General features: G+C 42.9%; 1 protein-coding gene across 3 annotated transcripts in view; it reads left to right on the top strand.

Annotated features, from left to right (window-relative positions):
* The window catches only part of ADAMTSL1 (ADAMTS like 1), a 453,675-nt gene that overhangs the window by 409,037 nt on the left and 26,182 nt on the right, over positions 1-18,456 (top strand). The window lies entirely within an intron of this gene.

The raw sequence follows: 18,456 nt of genomic DNA, 5'->3' as shown, positions 1-18,456 counted from the left end.
AGGGTGTGTTGTCACAGTGTAGACAACATAAAAAAACAGCTTTCCTGGTTGCCAGAAGTAGACATAGTCATTCTGTTACACAGGCATATGCTCTCAACAGTTAGCATGCCTTGTGAAGGCAGAAGGAAGGGGAGGATGTCACAGTAAAAACATAGATCAGAGGAGTATTCCAAAGCCTTTCTGCCCACTACTGTGCCATGTGACTGTGGTTGCCATGATAGTCACATAACACTGTGAAAAAACTACAGAATATTCAATAGCAGTGCAAAGAAGCAAACCAAAGGGAAATTGTAAATAGCAACATTATTGTTATAGCCTGCCACAGTGATTTATGTATGTGGTTTATGGGTTTGCTGCTTCAAACATATAGGAGTCACAAAGCTTATGCAATAGCTAATTATCTATGCTTCTTGCTAGATAAATAAAAACAAATTTGTCCAGAAATGTCAGCTATAAAATGTGGATTTTAAGTAGAGATGAGCGGGTTCGGTTTCTTTGAATCCGAACCCGCACGAACTTCACTTTTTTTTTTCACGGGTCCGAGCGACTCGGATCTTCCCGCCTTGCTCGGTTAACCCGAGCGCGCCCGAACGTCATCATGACGCTGTCGGATTCTCGCGAGACTCGGATTCTATATAAGGAGCCGCGCGTCGCCGCCATTTTCACACGTGCATTGAGATTGATAGGGAGAGGACGTGGCTGGCGTCCTCTCCATTAGAATAGATTAGAAGAGAGAGAGAGAGAGAGAGATTGTGCAGACAGAGTTTACCACAGTGACCAGTGCAGTTGTTGTTAAGTTAACTTTTATTTAATATATCCGTTCTCTGCTATATCCGTTCTCTGCCTGAAAAAAACGATACACAGCAGTCACACAGTGTGACTCAGTCTGTGTGCACTCAGCTCAGCCCAGTGTGCTGCACATCAATGTATAAAAGCTTATAATAATTGTGGGGGAGACTGGGGAGCACTGCAGGTTGTTATAGCAGGAGCCAGGAGTACATAATATTATATTAATTTAAAATTAAACAGTGCACACTTTTGCTGCAGGAGTGCCACTGCCAGTGTGACTAGTGGTGACCAGTGCCTGACCACCAGTATAGTAGTATATTGTTGTATACTATCTCTTTATCAACCAGTCTATATTAGCAGCAGACACAGTACAGTGCGGTAGTTCACGGCTGTGGCTACCTCTGTGTCGGCAGTCGGCACTCGGCAGGCAGTCCGTCCATCCATAATTGTATAATTATATACCACCTAACCGTGGTATTTTTTTTTCTTTCTTTATACCGTCGTCATAGTCATACTAGTTGTTACGAGTATACTACTATCTCTTTATCAACCAGTGTACAGTGCGGTAGTTCACGGCTGTGGCTACCTCTGTGTCGGCAGTCGGCAGGCAGTCCGTCCATCCATAATTGTATTATTATAATATATACCACCTAACCGTGGTTTTTTTTTCATTCTTTATACCGTCATAGTGTCATACTAGTTGTTACGAGTATACTACTATCTCTTTATCAACCAGTGTACAGTGCGGTAGTTCACGGCTGTGGCTACCTCTGTGTCGGCAGTCGGCAGGCAGTCCGTCCATCCATAATTGTATTATAATATATACCACCTAACCGTGGTTTTTTTTTCATTCTTTATACCGTCATAGTGTCATACTAGTTGTTACGAGTATACTACTATCTCTTTATCAACCAGTGTACAGTGCGGTAGTTCACGGCTGTGGCTACCTCTGTGTCGGCAGTCGGCAGGCAGTCCGTCCATCCATAATTGTATTATAATATATACCACCTAACCGTGGTTTTTTTTTCATTCTTTATACCGTCATAGTCAGTCATACTAGTTGTTACGAGTATACTACTATCTCTTTATCAACCAGTGTACAGTGCGGTAGTTCACGGCTGTGGCTACCTCTGTGTCGGCACTCGGCAGGCAGTCCGTCCATCCATAATTGTATTATAATATATACCACCTAACCGTGGTTTTTTTTTCATTCTTTATACCGTCATAGTGTCATACTAGTTGTTACGAGTATACTACTATCTCTTTATCAACCAGTGTACAGTGCGGTAGTTCACGGCTGTGGCTACCTCTGTGTCGGCAGTCGGCAGGCAGTCCGTCCATCCATAATTGTATTATAATATATACCACCTAACCGTGGTTTTTTTTTCATTCTTTATACCGTCATAGTGTCATACTAGTTGTTACGAGTATACTACTATCTCTTTATCAACCAGTGTACAGTGCGGTAGTTCACGGCTGTGGCTACCTCTGTGTCGGCAGTCGGCAGGCAGTCCGTCCATCCATAATTGTATTATAATATATACCACCTAACCGTGTTTTTTTTTTCATTCTTTATACCGTCATAGTCAGTCATACTAGTTGTTACGAGTATACTACTATCTCTTTATCAACCAGTGTACAGTGCGGTAGTTCACGGCTGTGGCTACCTCTGTGTCGGAACTCGGCAGGCAGTCCGTCCATCCATAATTGTATTACAATATATACCACCTAACCGTGGTTTTTTTTTCATTCTTTATACCGTCATAGTCAGTCATACTAGTTGTTACGAGTATACTACTATCTCTTTATCAACCAGTGTACAGTGCGGTAGTTCACGGCTGTGGCTACCTCTGTGTCGGAACTCGGCAGGCAGTCCGTCCATCCATAATTGTATTACAATATATACCACCTAACCGTGGTTTTTTTTTCATTCTTTATACCGTCATAGTCAGTCATACTAGTTGTTACGAGTATACTACTATCTCTTTATCAACCAGTGTACAGTGCGGTAGTTCACGGCTGTGGCTACCTCTGTGTCGGAACTCGGCAGGCAGTCCGTCCATCCATAATTGTATTATTATAATATATACCACCTAACCGTGGTTTTTTTTTCATTCTTTATACCGTCATAGTGTCATACTAGTTGTTACGAGTATACTACTATCTCTTTATCAACCAGTGTACAGTGCGGTAGTTCACGGCTGTGGCTACCTCTGTGTCGGCACTCGGCAGGCAGTCCGTCCATCCATAATTGTATTACAATATATACCACCTAACCGTGGTTTTTTTATACCACCTAACCGTGGCAGTCCGTCCATAATTCTATACTAGTATCCAATCCATCCATCTCCATTGTTTACCTGAGGTGCCTTTTAGTTCTGCCTATAAAATATGGAGAACAAAAAAGTTGAGGTTCCAAAATTAGGGAAAGATCAAGATCCACTTCCACCTCGTGCTGAAGCTGCTGCCACTAGTCATGGCCGAGACGATGAAATGCCAGCAACGTCGTCTGCCAAGGCCGATGCCCAATGTCATAGTACAGAGCATGTCAAATCCAAAACACCAAATATCAGAAAAAAAAGGACTCCAAAACCTAAACTAAAATTGTCGGAGGAGAAGCGTAAACTTGCCAATATGCCATTTACCACACGGAGTGGCAAGGAACGGCTGAGGCCCTGGCCTATGTTCATGGCTAGTGGTTCAGCTTCACATGAGGATGGAAGCACTCAGCCTCTCGCTAGAAAACTGAAAAGACTCAAGCTGGCAAAAGCACCGCAAAGAACTGTGCGTTCTTTGAAATCCCAAATCCACAAGGAGAGTCCAATTGTGTCGTTTGCGATGCCTGACCTTCCCAACACTGGACGTGAAGAGCATGCGCCTTCCACTATTTGCATGCCCCCTGCAAGTGCTGGAAGGAGCACCCGCAGTCCAGTTCCTGATAGTCAGATTGAAGATGTCAGTGTTGAAGTACACCAGGATGAGGAGGATATGGGTGTTGCTGGCGCTGGGGAGGAAATTGACCAGAAGGATTCTGATGGTGAGGTGGTTTGTTTAAGTCAGGCACCCGGGGAGACACCTGTTGTCCGTGGGAGGAATATGGCCGTTGACATGCCAGGTGAAAATACCAAAAAAATCAGCTCTTCGGTGTGGAGGTATTTCACCAGAAATGCGGACAACAGGTGTCAAGCCGTGTGTTCCCTTTGTCAAGCTGTAATAAGTAGGGGTAAGGACGTTAACCACCTCGGAACATCCTCCCTTATACGTCACCTGCAGCGCATTCATAATAAGTCAGTGACAAGTTCAAAAACTTTGGGTGACAGCGGAAGCAGTCCACTGACCAGTAAATCCCTTCCTCTTGTAACCAAGCTCACGCAAACCACCCCACCAACTCCCTCAGTGTCAATTTCCTCCTTCCCCAGGAATGCCAATAGTCCTGCAGGCCATGTCACTGGCAAGTCTGACGAGTCCTCTCCTGCCTGGGATTCCTCCGATGCATCCTTGCGTGTAACGCCTACTGCTGCTGGCGCTGCTGTTGTTGCCGCTGGGAGTCGATGGTCATCCCAGAGGGGAAGTCGTAAGCCCACTTGTACTACTTCCAGTAAGCAATTGACTGTTCAACAGTCCTTTGCGAGGAAGATGAAATATCACAGCAGTCATCCTACTGCAAAGCGGATAACTGAGTCCTTGACAACTATGTTGGTGTTAGACGTGCGTCCGGTATCCGCCGTTAGTTCACAGGGAACTAGACAATTTATTGAGGCAGTGTGCCCCCGTTACCAAATACCATCTAGGTTCCACTTCTCTAGGCAGGCGATACCGAGAATGTACACGGACGTCAGAAAAAGACTCACCAGTGTCCTAAAAAATGCAGTTGTACCCAATGTCCACTTAACCACGGACATGTGGACAAGTGGAGCAGGGCAGGGTCAGGACTATATGACTGTGACAGCCCACTGGGTAGATGTATGGACTCCCGCCGCAAGAACAGCAGCGGCGGCACCAGTAGCAGCATCTCGCAAACGCCAACTCTTTCCTAGGCAGGCTACGCTTTGTATCACCGCTTTCCAGAATACGCACACAGCTGAAAACCTCTTACGGCAACTGAGGAAGATCATCGCGGAATGGCTTACCCCAATTGGACTCTCCTGTGGATTTGTGGCATCGGACAACGCCAGCAATATTGTGTGTGCATTAAATATGGGCAAATTCCAGCACGTCCCATGTTTTGCACATACCTTGAATTTGGTGGTGCAGAATTTTTTAAAAAACGACAGGGGTGTGCAAGAGATGCTGTCGGTGGCCAGAAGAATTGCGGGACACTTTCGGCGTACAGGCACCACGTACAGAAGACTGGAGCACCACCAAAAACTACTGAACCTGCCCTGCCATCATCTGAAGCAAGAAGTGGTAACGAGGTGGAATTCAACCCTCTATATGCTTCAGAGGTTGGAGGAGCAGCAAAAGGCCATTCAAGCCTATACAATTGAGCACGATATAGGAGATGGAATGCACCTGTCTCAAGTGCAGTGGAGAATGATTTCAACGTTGTGCAAGGTTCTGATGCCCTTTGAACTTGCCACACGTGAAGTCAGTTCAGACACTGCCAGCCTGAGTCAGGTCATTCCCCTCATCAGGCTTTTGCAGAAGAAGCTGGAGGCATTGAAGAAGGAGCTAACACGGAGCGATTCCGCTAGGCATGTGGGACTTGTGGATGCAGCCCTTAATTCGCTTAACAAGGATTCACGGGTGGTCAATCTGTTGAAATCAGAGCACTACATTTTGGCCACCGTGCTCGATCCTAGATTTAAAGCCTACCTTGGATCTCTCTTTCCGGCAGACACAGGTCTGCTGGGGTTGAAAGACCTGCTGGTGACAAAATTGTCAAGTCAAGCGGAACGCGACCTGTCAACATCTCCTCCTTCACATTCTCCCGCAACTGGGGGTGCGAGGAAAAGGCTCAGAATTCCGAGCCCACCCGCTGGCGGTGATGCAGGGCAGTCTGGAGCGACTGCTGATGCTGACATCTGGTCCGGACTGAAGGACCTGACAACGATTACGGACATGTCGTCTACTGTCACTGCATATGATTCTCTCAACATTGATAGAATGGTGGAGGATTATATGAGTGACCGCATCCAAGTAGGCACGTCACACAGTCCGTACTTATACTGGCAGGAAAAAGAGGCAATTTGGAGGCCCTTGCACAAACTGGCTTTATTCTACCTAAGTTGCCCTCCCACAAGTGTGTACTCCGAAAGAGTGTTTAGTGCCGCCGCTCACCTTGTCAGCAATCGGCGTACGAGGTTACATCCAGAAAATGTGGAGAAGATGATGTTCATTAAAATGAATTATAATCAATTCCTCCGCGGAGACATTGACCAGCAGCAATTGCCTCCACAAAGTACACAGGGAGCTGAGATGGTGGATTCCAGTGGGGACGAATTGATAATCTGTGAGGAGGGGGATGTACACGGTGATATATCGGAGGGTGAAGATGAGGTGGACATCTTGCCTCTGTAGAGCCAGTTTGTGCAAGGAGAGATTAATTGCTTCTTTTTTGGGGGGGGTCCAAACCAACCCGTCATATCAGTCACAGTCGTGTGGCAGACCCTGTCACTGAAATGATGGGTTGGTTAAAGTGTGCATGTCCTGTTTTGTTTATACAACATAAGGGTGGGTGGGAGGGCCCAAGGATAATTCCATCTTGCACCTCTTTTTTCTTTTCTTTTTCTTTGCATCATGTGCTGATTGGGGAGGGTTTTTTGGAAGGGACATCCTGCGTGACACTGCAGTGCCACTCCTAGATGGGCCCGGTGTTTATGTCGGCCACTAGGGTCGCTAATCTTACTCACACAGCTACCTCATTGCGCCTCTTTTTTTCTTTGCGTCATGTGCTGTTTGGGGAGGGTTTTTTGGAAGGGACATCCTGCGTGACACTGCAGTGCCACTCCTAGATGTGCCCGGTGTTTGTGTCGGCCACTAGGGTCGCTAATCTTACTCACACAGTCAGCTACCTCATTGCGCCTCTTTTTTTCTTTGCGTCATGTGCTGTTTGGGGAGGGTTTTTTGGAAGGGCCATCCTGCGTGACACTGCAGTGCCACTCCTAGATGGGCCCGGTGTTTGTGTCGGCCACTAGGGTCGCTAATCTTACTCACACAGCTACCTCATTGCGCCTCTTTTTTTCTTTGCGTCATGTGCTGTTTGGGGAGGGTTTTTTGGAAGGGACATCCTGCGTGACACTGCAGTGCCACTCCTAGATGGGCCCGGTGTTTGTGTCGGCCACTAGGGTCGCTTATCTTACTCACACAGCGACCTCGGTGCAAATTTTAGGACTAAAAATAATATTGTGAGGTGTGAGGTATTCAGAATAGACTGAAAATGAGTGTAAATTATGGTTTTTGAGGTTAATAATACTTTGGGATCAAAATGACCCCCAAATTCTATGATTTAAGCTGTTTTTTAGTGTTTTTGGAAAAAAACACCCGAATCCAAAACACACCCGAATCCGACAAAAATAATTCGGTGAGGTTTTGCCAAAACGCGTTCGAACCCAAAACACGGCCGCGGAACCGAACCCAAAACCAAAACACAAAACCCGAAAAATTTCAGGCGCTCATCTCTAATTTTAAGTAAACAGAATAAAACATAAAATGCTGCACCATTATGATAATGTCCACATTCTCAGATTCGTGCCAGTCGTCTTGCACTGTATGGCATAATAAGGCTAGGTGTATGAGACCATATCTGTATTCTGCAAACCACTATTATGGCTAACACATACTTAGAAAAACTAAATACTGTAAATCTCTTCAGTTTAACATTTTGGACTTATGGACATCAATATGTTCACAATTCAATACTTAATTATATAGTAATGTTAAGCTCTAAAATATGTTCTATAACATTGTTACAACTTACAATGTGCTTAACATTAGGCACGCCCAGTTCTAGTATGCACATTAACTTTGGACGTTGAATCAAAACGGCTTTCTTCAGTTCTTCACAGTACAAAACATACAGTATCAACAACATCATCAATTCAGGGTCATATTTATTAAAGGATATTTCTGGGATATCTCTCAAATACACTTGTTTCAATGGGCGCTGCTTAGTTGTCAGATTTACCAAGTCCGGAGCTTGGCTCTGGCCACTATGGGCTACACTCAGAGCCGGCCATAGGCATAGGCAAACTAGGCAATTGCCTAGGGCATCTGGTATGCCTAGGGGCATCAGCAGCTTCTGCTGATTAAAATGATATGCGGCATGCCTATATTCTGTGTGTAGCATTTCATATGCAGATACAGCCACAGTCTCACACAGTATATAGGCATGCTGCATATCATTTTAATCAGCAGAAGCTGCTTGTGCATCCTAGCCACATAGCAATGCAAATAAGATGCATTTTCAGAAAAAAATGTGCCCGACGTTAGCATTGAGGCAAGATGTATGAGGACACATCTGTATTCAAGCAGAGGCAGAGGTCACAGTGTTAGTGGCAGTGTGAGTGTTGTGTGCATGTGAGTAGGTTGGTTGTGCAGTAGTGTTCGGAATATGTGTAAGGAGCATTATGTGTGTCATGTAAAAATGCATTAATAATGTGCAACATATGAGTAAGGGGCACTATGTGTGTCATTATATGTATAAGGGCATTAATAATGTGCGGCATATGTGTAACAGGGCACTACTGTATGTGTGTCATTATGTGTATAGGGGCACTAATAATGTGCAGCAAATGTGTAGGGAGCACTATGTGTGTCATTATGTGTATAAGGGCATTAATAATGTGCAGCATATGTGTAAGGGACATTACGTGTAAAAGGGCATTAATAAAGGTTGTCATAATGTGTAAGGTGCATTATGTGTATAAGGACATTAATAATGTGTCTCATATGTGTAAGGGGCATTACTGTGTGGCTTTATGTGTATAAGGGGCTCTACTATGTGGCGTTGCATATAGAAAGGGCACTACTGTCTCGTCTAATGTGAATAAAGAGCAATATGGTGTGGCGTAATGTGAATAAGGAGCAATTCAGTGTGATGTAATGTGAATAAGGAGCTCTACTGTGAGGAGTAACGTTTATAAGGTAAAGTGATACTACTGTGGGATGTAATAAGAATTATGGACACTATTGCATGATCAAATGTGAATAAAGTTGCAGTACTGTGTAGCGTAATTGGAATTGGGGGTACTATTGTGTGGCCATGCCCCTTGCCAGCAAAAACACCCCCCTTTTTGAGCTGCGCGCCAAATGTGCGTACTGTTCCTATTTAAAATATAGGGGGTACAAACCCCAAAATAAAGACTGCTATGGGTTGATGGTGCTGGGAAAGAGGTGCAAGTTCAGAGGCGGAACCATCAGTGGTGCTAGGGGGCACCAGCCAAAATCTTGCCTAGGGCATCATATTGGCTAGGGCCGGCTCTGGCTACACTATTCACCAGAGAGAGATCCTGAAGATTTCTCTGGGAGCCCCTTTACTGGTGACTAAGAAATGATACATTTGGGTGAATAAAGATTCCTTATCACCGTGAATTGCAGCGATAAGGGACCCCTAAATGCTTCCTAACAATTAACGCTATGCACAATAATAAAGAATACATACTGATCTGACTACTTATTGGTCATAGCTCACTTTTTACTCTGAAAATAACATTCATTAGGCCATTTGTTGCAAAATGACACAAATCCAGCCCCTCTGCAAATATCTGCTTTATTGTGCTCCTTGGCCCAGTATTCAACTTATATTACTCTTGATCTTCACGCTCCTCTCCTGTGACATGCAATCTTATGATGTCATTACATCAAGTGTGCAACAGGTGATGCTGGTGAGCAGGGTTCCAGAGTCCTCCTTAGGCACTGCCCCCCCCCCCCCCCCCCCTCATTACACAGTGCTAGGCCTAAAGCCAATAGCGGTCTGACTTCACTACCTCCCCAAAGCCACGCCTCTCACAATACTACAGGAGGCGTGCAGTGCCTGTGAGGCCTACTTTAGGTCTGGCATTGGCATGGCCAGGGCCCATGAGCAGCTACGGCTTCATGTATTCATATAACATATTGTTCAAGTGAGTTTAAATTTCTGTATTCCCTGATTGTGGGTCTCAGAAAAACGATAAAACAATATAAGTAGTTAGAAAATGTTGACCCTTGCCTTTTTCTTAGGCATAAAGCTTGGTCTAACTGCCACCTTCCTTGTGACCTGAATGAGAGCTCCAGTCACTGACAGCAGTGATCGTCACAATGAGTGAAGTTAGGACTTTCTCTCCCTTTCCTTGAGATCGGTATGAAATACCTCCAATCAAAATCCCGACGGTCGAAATCCCGACAACAATTGACTGACGGTCAAAATCCCGACAAGGTCAAAATCCCGGCATGGACAAAATACCGACATTTAAAATACCGACAAGGTCAAAATACCAACATGTAAAATGCCGACAGGTCAAAATACCGACATGCCTTTTCATTGTTGTTTTTTGTGTGTATGTTGACATATGCCGACATGGGCACCATATAAGTGTACCGCGTCTCCTCGCATGGCTCGCTGCGCTCGGCACACTATTATATTCCCCCTCCAGGTCCACTGGGATGGTAAAGTATGAACAAGTCGGTTTCAATGAAAAAATCCTGAAAAACTAATGTCGGCATTTTGACCTGTCGGCATTTTACATGTCAGTATTTTGACCTTGTTGGTATTTTAAATGTCGGAATTTTGTCCATGTCGGGATTTTGACCTTGTCGGGATTTTGACCGTCGGTCAATTGCTGTCGGGATTTCGACCGTCTGGATTTTTATTGGAGGTATATTGACTGCATCCCCTTTCCTGTTCCCACTTTTCCCATGCTGTAGCCAATAGACTGCAGTGATTGCAGTTAACAGTGCAGGAGACTTGTTTCAGAGTTATGTTATTATATTGTATTCTTCAGTTACCAGAGAGCTGGCAGAGCTAGGGAGAGGCAAACTAGGGACCCAGAGACAAGGTAAGATGATAAGGCTCTCACCTCACCTCACAGCCCTAGGTGAACATTGACACTGAACATGCCTGGTGAATAGTTAAATAAGTGTGTCCTAGGCCTCCTATTCCATGACTCATTTGATTTCATAAGAAACCAAATGCAATGAAAATATTATCTGTCATTCTGTTTGTATTTCTCTTCATCCTGCATTCATTTTCAGCCAGAAGTTTATCTGTGTTTATACATAGGCTATATACATTGCACAAGCTCTTCTCACTGATACCAGCAATTTGATGTGCTGACAGGAGCATTTCGACAAGAATAATTGATGTGATTTATGTCTGTTCCCTTCCCGGAGCACAAACGCGCTTTCTGCTTTGTGTAAGCCAGAGTGTTCTCATACATACTACACAGATGATTCCAGTCCACTTTGGGACTCAAACTGCTGGGTGTAAACCACAAACCACATTAAAGCCAGGAGGTCTTTTCTCTTGCCAGTGACCCCGCAGTGTTATGAGGACTGTCAGAAACACAGCTAAATAATGATAAATGACTCTGATCAATGCCAGAAGCATTATCATGTGTGTGCAGACTAAGGGTGGCACTGGAGAAGAGCACATTTAGTATTGGGTATTTACTTACAAAGATTTTTTCAATTCATGATGTCAGCTTTTAAGACATTACATATTCTAGGAAAAGTTCCTTCATCACATGCATTGTCAGAGAGGTCAATGTAATCATATCCCAGCTTAGCCTAAATTCTAGTATTAATAAACAGTATGTTGCTTCTCAGGAATCTGTATGACTCTCCAGCACTTGTCATATAAGCCATATCAGCTCCAAGATGTGCTGGAACTTACAGTCTCATCACCTGCTGTAACACTGACCAACACTTAACCCTTGCAGTCTCTGCATTGCTACATTATTCTCTTGCATATGCATTTCTGACTCATTGTAAATGTATTTGGCAGTGGAAATAACTCAGAAAAGTGTCTTTTTTCCCTCCTTGTAACATGGATCCTTTGAGTTAGCTGTAAGCCAGACATATAGGGATATTAGAAATGGTACAGCAAAAAGGATCCCGGAATTTGTTCCATATATATTGTTATACTATCCTCATCCCTTGTGCAATTTTTTCCTCTTTTTCTCTTTGACAAAATCATGAAATGCAATAGGACCATTGACCACTGAATACGTGCCCCCTCCTCTCCGGCAGCTAATAGACTCTTGCGCAATACCAGAGTCTACTGCGCATGCGCAGGTATCCGGAAACATGGCACCCGCGCCTTGTTCCCGGGGACATCTCTGGTGCGTATATCACTCGGCAATGGCGGACATTTCACAAGTTATTAGTGGCCGCACTGCAGGGCTACTGCTGCAGGACTCCGGAGGGGTACGTATACAATATGGGTGCAGCGTATGTGGTGTGCCCCCTCCCCCGACCTAGGGGCCCGTGTGCACTCATTATTGAAAACGCCTATGGGGGAGCTTGGACTCCACCCCCAAATAAAAATGTAAAAATTTGAGAGGCGCCAGTCAATGCTGATGGGAGAGCAGCACTCTGCACTGCCTCCTTAACATAGTATAGAGACAGCGGGCACTAGGACCCGCCGAGGCTCTCAAAACAGGTCTGTCCTGCAAAAGATGTTACTGTGCATGCACGGCCAAGTTGTGGGTCTCTTTCCTCTGGCATCTATTAGCCACAGATGCACCCTACTCTCCCTGGACTGTGCCTTTTGTGGTTCCAATTAGATCTTCTAGACCCAATGGAACATCTTTAATTGCTTTGTTTAGCACTACCTGAAGAGATGGGTTCACTTGAACACACTTTGCAGTGAAACCAACCTGCTGTACCTGTAGCAGTGACGTACTAGGAGATCTATGTTTATTACACAAGAGAGGGAATTATCCTTACAGTGCCACAGAAAGCAATAACGAGGAACACTGAGGTTACGGGTAGGCCTATGGCTACGCCCACTGGACACAGCAGTAGTGATGCAGGCTCCTTGTTTTTGCTGTACAAGCTTGCAGACACACCCTCCCTCTGAAAATGGCCATGACACACCTGCATTTTTCCAACCACTCCTCATTAACACCTTCAAACAGTCACTTTCTGTCAATCACTTCTCCATCAAATCTTCATTGCAAGTGAGATTGCAGCAGCTCCTTGGCACATGCACATTGCGATCGCAGCACATGCGCAGTCTGCTGACGATTGCTCTGTTGTGTGAACATCGGCCATTGTGTACAAACATAAATTAGGCCCACCATCCACACCAGGTAGCTCAAGGAAGATGCAGCGGATATACTGTACCTGCGCTAACCCCCCCATTGCATACCTCCCAACTTTTGGCTTGGCGATAGCGGGACTCTCGTGCCGATCCGAAAAAAGAGGTGTGGCCTCGCCTGTGATGGGCGTGACCTCGCTCGGGTGGGCGTGGCCTCACCAAACAGCCCGTTTTTCCCTTTTGGGGGCGTGCCCAGCACTCCCCCAGCAGCTGGGCAGCCCCCGCTCCCCTCCTAGCTCTGAATACATGCCGTGCGCGTGCGCACAGCATGTATTCAGTGATCACCGGCTGCTTTGCAGAGCAGAGCAGTGGGTGATCAAAGCCTCGCCCCAACTGCCCCTCCACCCGCGGGACACTGCTGCCCGCGGGTGGGACAGCGGGACAGGGTCCGAATAGCGGGACTGTCCCGCTGAAAGCGGGACAGTTAGGAGGTATGCCATTGTATGTTACTGTAAGTGCAGCATGTTTAGAAGGTGATGGTGCCATCTGCACAAAAGTAGCCCAATCACACCATATGTCTCTCTTAAAAGTGGTTCATCTCTACCTGCTATTTACTATGGGTATATTATTCATATTCCCTAATCAGTGAGAAGATAAACTAACAATCCATCATTTAATGCAATTTGTAGCTATTCTGCATTCTCTGAAACAGTTAAGAAATGTTTGCCAGATCCTCTTACAAACTTCTATAAAATTACAGTTAATACTCACATATTGAAATCCTTGAACTCATTGGTCTTGTACTGCTCACCTAATTATTACTGAACTTCAATTCAACCGTAGCACTAACGTGATGATACCTCTCCAAGGGAATGGCTACTTTGCCAGCACCAAAGAAAAATATATGGGAAAATTGCACAGTCTCCGAAAACGTTCTACATCCTGTTTTCATTTCAACCTGAACACAAGTCTTGGCTAAAAATGCCTGCATTCTATGGTGGAGGAATTGTGGACAATTATATAAAAGAAGAAAAAGGTAGCCTTTGGGGATTAGAGAAGGCAAAACACTTTAGTGAGTGTTGTACTGCATAGTTTCAGTTCTCTTTCCAATCTGGATGTGTTGATCCGTCAAAAAGTGCATTCCTCGTCTTTGCACATTTAAAACTTAGCTGATACAGCTGTGCAGCTATAGGGTGTTGGCTATAAATGGGCTGGTGGTCTGTCCTTATAATATAACGCAGAGGTTTGTTTCTTAGGTGAACTCAGTACATCTGTTTAACCCCCTCTAAGGTTTCAGGTTTTGTTTTTTTGTATTTTCCAGTTCTGAGATGTTTACTTTCAATAATTATCATCTGTACTCATTGATATTTATATATTTGGGGATATCCATGGAAATTTTATTTTGTCACTGTTTTGCTCATTGTCACTGCGTTGCAATCCTTTTTCAATCTCGGCAGATGAAGGAGTTGATATGGATAGTCCAGCAGAGAATTTCCACATGAGTTGTACAACAGGATTATGAAAGCAGCAACAGGGATTTAGCTATGCTGCAAGCATTAGTATCCTGGTGATAGGTGTTGCTTGTCTTTGACACAACACATTGCTCCGGAAGCAACATGTGTTTTTTTAGATAGATAGATAGATAGATAGATAGATAGATAGATAGATAGATAGATAGATAAATAGATATACATGGTCGAGTCACATTATCATGATCTCCTCCTACATTTGACGTTTGCAGCGCGTAGCCCATGAAGTACGTCACGTGTCGTGCCCTAGCTTTCTGAATAAATAAGGTGTGTGATAAGTCGTCTGCACACATATCATTCTTTGTTGTCATGGGTAAAAAGGATGCTTTATCCGAGTTGCTAAAAGCGATAAGCTTTCAGGCCAAGGGTGGCAGTATTGCTAAAACAGTGCAGTTTGTTAACTGCTTGCGTGCTGCTTTGGTGAGGGTGTATCGTGACTGGACAAATGGCACCATTGCGAATAACCAACATGGAAGCTGCGGACATCACATGCCACTGATATGAGAGGTGAATGTTGGATACGAAGGTGTGTGAGGGCCGGCCGACACGCTACAGTGGAGCAGCTCACTGTCAAAATGATCCTGGAGGTTACCAGACGTGTGTCTAAAATTACAGTTCAGCGATCTCTGCTGCATATGGAGCTCCGAAGCATATGGATGGTTACTGCACCTATGCAGAAAAGGCTTTAATTTGCACGGCTGTTTCGGTTTTGCACCTCCGCTGACAGTGAAGGGATGCCTCCTTTGATGAGTCACGTTTTCTGCTTCATCAAAATGGATGGACAATGGCGTCTCAGATGAGAAGCATCAGATAACAAAAACCCTGCAATGATTGTTGTGTTCGCTCTATGAATCCTCCGCCACACACCCTCCAGCAGGGTATATTTATGTATACTGTATATAAGCTATACCAGTAAATCTCACCAATGTTTCAAGATTGCTTTACATTCGTTCCTCAGGGTTGTATATAAGAATATATATATATATATATATATATATTGCAAAAGAATGATGAAGGCGCACTCAGTGAATCATGATTAAAACAGATTTACTGAAAATAACAAGCTCACATACATCAAGGTAAGAAATAACCGGCTCATAGGATTCGACCCAGCTGTATCACGTATCACTCTCAGCGGTCCGATTCTCAGGTTGCCGGCATGTGATAAATCTCAAGTCCGCGTCTTAGCTTGCAGGACCAGTGTTCACAGTTGAAGCAAACAGGTCTTGGTTTAGGCCACGCCCAACGCGTTTCGTCACGATATGACTTCGTCAGGGGGTGTGGTCAGTGTCTCCAGCGATGTCTTATTTATGTCAGCACTAATTGCTCTTAAGGTCTTCAGGTGTGACTCGTTAATACCAGTCTTCACCATATTTAGCAGCAAACCATCATACAAAAGTTTATACAGCTTGTCATTATTACAAATATATATTACTCTAAATAAACTTTATTTATAAAATTTAACAATTTTAAAAATATGTTAATAAGATTGCCATAAAAATATATGACTTAAGTAAAAATAAAAATGAAAACTGTCAATGCAGGAATGATTTTTCAGCATGCTTTTTAAAAACATGTTTTTTAGAGAGAGACAAGGAAATAGGGTGAATTATGACAACATATATTTTGTTCATAACCAACAATAATAATACATCATATAGTTATGACTTAATGGATATATATATGAAAAATTAGAATGAAATTATGATATAATTAATGTACCAAAAATATATAAAAATTAAGTTGATAATAAAATAGTTTTAAAGATGAAAACAGATAATAATACAGATAAAGGTGAACAGACCGACATTATAAATAAACAATGGCAGAACAATCCATTAGTTATAGTGTCATATGACACCTATTTTAGCTTATCATATATTGTTTATTATGATTAAACAAACATATATGTAGATTAATACTGGTGGTAGTATTAAATAGGGGCGTATCCACTAGTGGAGAAGCGACCGCCAGGATACGATCAGACCGGGCCGCCCACGCAACTGCCGGAAGAAGCGAGGGCAACCTAGAACGATCGCCTTACCTGTCGTTCACCCTCCCCCCGTGGTGACTCAAGCAGTCAACAACGCACCAACATTAAACAACCACAAACCCTTAAATGGCATAAGTTGCAGATAGATAATTGATTCATTTATACAAGGAATATTCATTCCACCATAAACCAGCTTATATATAGTGACCTATTTTTCGGGGAATAGTTTAGTTAGAGGATTACCATGATTTTAAAAAAGAAGAATTTAGACAGGGGGATAAATTACGATTATAATGACCAAAAACAAGAATCACTATTTTTAATTATTTTTATTATTATTTTTATTTTTATTGCCCGAAATTATTTTCAACAAGGAAAACAATAGATTTATATATTTTATATTATTGTTAGTGCAGAAATGGTGTAATGTCATATGTCTCGTTGAGACCCGATGGTACAAGGGTGTTTAATTTATATATCCAGAAGGTCTCTCTTTTACTTAATAGTTTTGAGATATCTCCCCCTCTTGTATCTACAACGACATGTTCAAGGGCTTTAAAAGTGAACTGAGCTAATGATGACTTACAACACACAGCCCAGTGTCTTGGGACACTGTGCGTAACAACTTTATTGACTATATTTCGGGTATGCTCTAGGATTCTTATTTTTAATTGGCGTTTAGTTTTCCCGATATATCTTGCCCCACACCCACATTCCAACATATATATAACATTAGTGGTTAAGCAATTGATATATCCCTTTATGTCCCATGATTCCTCTTTATTGTTACTAAAGAACTTCTTTCTTTCTTTACTGGTATATTTGCAAACCTTGCATTTATTGCATGGGAAAAAACCATTTATATTGTCAAGCCAGGTTTTTTCTGTGTTATTTTTAAGTTTAGATGGCGCTAATTTATTTTTTAAAGTGGATGCCCTTTTGAAGACTACTTGTGGAATTTCTGGAATTACTTTATTTAGTATGGGGTCAAGCTTCAAAATATCCCAATGTTTTTGTAAGATATTCTTAATTTCTCTACTTTTAGAGTTAAATCCTGTGGAGAATGGAACCAGATTAAAATAATTCTTATTCTTCTCTTTATAACTTAGGAGACATGATCTATCCATAGTTCTTACTTTATCTTGGCAATCTTTAATGAGTTTTTCTGGATATTGTTTTTCACGAAATCTATTGCTATATATTACTGATTGTTCATCATATTTATTCAAATCCGCACAATTGCGGCGAATTCTGATGAACTGGGATAGGGGTATATTATTAACCCATTTTTTAAGGTGGCAACTATTATAATGAATGTAATTATTACTATCCACTTTTTTGATATAAGTGTAAGTATCTATCTTGGACCCAGGTGTCCATTTGCTTGTGTCCAACACTAGGTCCAGAAACTCAATACGTGAGATTTGGAAATTTGAAGTAAATCGCAGATTCCACTCATTATTATTCAATCCCTGTATAAATGAATCAAAGCTTTCTTTTCCACCTTGCCAGACTATTATTACGTCATCTATATAGCGTTTATACAGTTTAATATTCTCGTGAAAGGAATTATTACTGTAAATGTTTTCAGTCTCCCATTTACCTAAATAGAGGTTTGCAAAACTTGGTGCATAGGGGGTCCCCATCGCCACACCCCGTTGCTGTATATAAAATTGATCATTATATAAAAAGTAATTATTTTTTAATACAAAATCTATACAGTCTAAAAGGAAAGCCACTAAAGTTTTGCAAACCTCTATTTGCAAACCTCTATTTAGGTAAATGGGAGACTGAAAACATTTACAGTAATAATTCCTTTCACGAGAATATTAAACTGTATAAACGCTATATAGATGACGTAATAATAGTCTGGCAAGGTGGAAAAGAAAGCTTTGATTCATTTATACAGGGATTGAATAATAATGAGTGGAATCTGCGATTTACTTCAAATTTCCAAATCTCACGTA

The sequence above is a fragment of the Pseudophryne corroboree genome, chromosome 1, assembly GCF_028390025.1.
Source record: "Pseudophryne corroboree isolate aPseCor3 chromosome 1, aPseCor3.hap2, whole genome shotgun sequence".
In the NCBI taxonomy this organism is placed as follows: domain Eukaryota; kingdom Metazoa; phylum Chordata; class Amphibia; order Anura; family Myobatrachidae; genus Pseudophryne; species Pseudophryne corroboree.
The sequence above is the reverse complement of the archived record's forward strand: the minus strand, read 5'-3'. Positions and strand labels throughout refer to the sequence as shown.